This window comes from Limulus polyphemus, unplaced genomic scaffold (assembly GCF_000517525.1).
Source record: "Limulus polyphemus unplaced genomic scaffold, Limulus_polyphemus-2.1.2 Scaffold5781, whole genome shotgun sequence".
NCBI classification, from domain to species: Eukaryota; Metazoa; Arthropoda; class Merostomata; order Xiphosura; family Limulidae; genus Limulus; species Limulus polyphemus.
Genome location: NW_013671391.1, coordinates 1 through 3087, shown reverse-complemented (window position 1 = coordinate 3087; position 3087 = coordinate 1). Strand labels below are relative to the sequence as shown.

The 3087-nt window shown below is 38.5% G+C and overlaps 1 protein-coding gene across 1 annotated transcript in view; it reads right to left on the bottom strand.

Moving 5' to 3' along the window:
- LOC106472968 (leucine-rich repeat flightless-interacting protein 2-like) overlaps nt 1-1154 on the bottom strand; it is a 27156-nt gene extending 26002 nt beyond the window's left edge. Inside the window, exon 1 of the mRNA XM_013933637.2 lies at nt 1124-1154. The gene's annotated coding sequence lies outside the window, so the exon portion shown is untranslated. The remainder of the gene's footprint in view (nt 1-1123) is intronic.
- Nucleotides 1155-3087: the final 1933 nt, after the last annotated feature.

The window sequence follows — 3087 nt, the reverse complement described above, 5'->3', positions numbered from 1 at the left end:
CTAAAGTTTTGAAGCTAATCAGAAGACCTTGAGATTAACTTTGGATCTGTCAGATGGCTATAATGGAGTCTAGGTACCCATTCTTGCTAACTCTATCAACTTGTGGAAACTTATAATGGTTAGAGACGGCTTGAATGGGTAATGAAGAAAAACTATAATCTAAGTTTAACATAACAGAAAATGTACAACGTTTCGACAAGGTTTTGTCATCATCAACCATGTCGAAACGTTGTACATTTGCTGTTAAAACTTATATCAAAGTTTTTCTTCATTACCCATTCAAGCCGTCTCCAACCATTATTAGTCTCAAAGTGGGTTCCTCGTCACCGAATTTGTGGAAACTTATTTGAACATACCATCTACCAGGTATTGGGTCATTGTGGAAATTTACTTGAACGTACAGTCTACTAGACAATGGATCAACTTGTACTTCACATCTACTGGGTAAACATAGATCCCTTGGTAAGTACTGGATACTGTAGGCTAAATCGTAGAATTCTACTCGTACTTAACTTCTAGCAGACATTAATTAAGTTAATAATTTTGTACACAGCATGCACCTTCCTTAAACACACGGTCACAACACTTAAGTTTATTGAATATGTCCAAGTTATAATACAAGAAGAATACGCTAAGGTTTTCTACTCACAAATCCCCACACCATCGAATATTCTGTTCATTTTGCAGACTGACCGGATACGTGCAACTAAATCACGTGGGTTTCGTTAGTTCCGCGTGCCCACAGTTCTTTCTGTCACGAAAACCCACCCTTAAAACCTAGCCTAGAAAAAAGTGACTAAATTCGTAATAGCACTGTTGATGTAAAATGTTTTTAAAGTATATAAAAATACTTATGTTTTAAAAAAAAATACAATTGGTCCTTGATAAGTTAATACTCATAACTAGAAAAAAAAAAAAAAAAACGTCATTGCGTGTTATCTTTATGGGGAACCCTGGGATTCCACGGAACACAGTTTCAAAACCACTGATCTAATGCATATGAGTGCACAAAAAAAGATACTGGCCATCAGGGCTGTAGAGATTAAAAACACTAAATACATGTTCCAGGAATTACACGTGTATCGTGTTAAAATACACTTCTATAAACACTGCGAAACCTTACCTTCCTCGGTGATCCTGACACAAATGACAGCTCGTGGAACAGAAATGTTTATATACATATCGCGTTATATCCACGTCATACAAACTACTTCAGCGGACAATGAGTATTTCCTCGAAGACTTCCAAAGATCCAGATTTAAAAGACAACTTGTACAACTGAAACTATTGCCTTTGTTCAACACAGAAGCCCTTAAACCCAAGATGCGGAACGTAGCTCGTGTTTCTTACAAGTTAAATCCCACGACACCTAGTCACCATTACGAATATTCTGGAGACAATAACACGTATTGAAGTTAGAATGTTTTCTCAGCTTGAACTAAGTGGTCAAAAACAAACAGTTTCTAAACGTTTCTTTCATCCTCTGCTAACACGTAGCATATAGTTTCACTTTCAATTCACACCAACGCATATTTACGTTTAACAACGTTAGGCCTATTCTTCTGTCAAGGTACTTAGCCGATAGTGAAAAAATCAACCCACTAATACGAATAAAATATTTCGATTCACCATCAGTAAAGAAAGACCTATTCTTCCGGTCAAACTACTAGCCAATTGTGACAAATCAACCCACTAATAGGGAAAAAATAAAAAATTGATTCCCATTTAATAAAGTTAGGTCTTTTCTTTTAGTCAAGGGTCCGGCATGGTCAGGTGGTCAGGGCGCTCGACCCGCAATAACTCCTATTGGTAAACACATCTGTGCGTAAACATGAATTAGTTCTAGTTAGATCTCAAGAAAAATAATTTAGTAAGTAAAAAAATAAATAAACCGACATTAATTATATCTTTATTAAAATGTTTGTTTGGAATTTCGCGCAAAGCTACACGAGGGCTATCTGTTCTCGCCGTCCCTAATTTAATGTAAGAAGGCAGCTAGTCATTACCACCCACCGCCAACTCTTGGGCTACTCTTTTACCAACGAAAGATTGACAGTCACATTATAACGTTCCCATGGCTGAAAGGGCGTGCATGTTTGGTGGGATTCGAACCCGCGACCCGCAAGGAATCAATGCCTCTTATAAACAGTCGTTAACAAAGATGACTAGTGTAATTACGTTACTTGAAGATCAGTTATTGTTAAAATATCATTACTCAACCGAATACAAACTGAATTCCGGGACTAGCGGAGAGCGTCATGTTACTATAAGGTACCTCTGTTAAGTCTTTTACCAACGAATAGTGGAATTGACCACAAATTATAACGGCCCCACGGCTGAAAAGGCAAGCATGGTTGGTGGATTCGAACCCTCGACCTTCAGATTGCGAGTCGAGCGCCCAAACCACCTGGCCATGCCGGGACAATTTAGTAAGTAAAAAATAAATAGACCAACATTAAATATTTTTTGATTAAATATGCTTCTTTTGTTGAATTTCGCCCAAAGTTATTCAAGGGCTATCTACGATAGTCGTCCCTAATTTTGAAGTGATAAGACTAAAGGTAAGGCAACTAGTCAACACCACCCACCGCCAACTCTTGTACCAATAAATGGTCACATTATAACTCTTCCACGGCTGAAAGGGTAGAACATGTTCAGTGATGGTATACGAACCCGCAGACTGCGAATTGAACGCCCTAACCACCAACCCTTGGATTAAAACTGGCCAATAGAAACAGTCGGTATATAAATATTTATCACACACAACACAGATGGATATTTATAAGGAAAATACTATTTTTTGAATATATGTTGGGGGTCCTGGTATGTTCCGCTAGTAATCTGTATCTCTTAACAACAAATTGTTGTCCAAACTCTGTGTTTGACCGGCGTCTAGCTGACCTATCGCTCTCCACAACATGGTCATGTACAACTGTTGGGGGTCCTGGTATGTTCCGCTAGTAATCTGTATCTCTAAACAACAAATTGTTGTCCAAACTCTATGTTTGACCGGCGTCTAGCTGACCTATCGCTCTCCACACCATGGTCATGTACAACTGTTGGGGGTCCTGGTATGTTCCGCTAGTA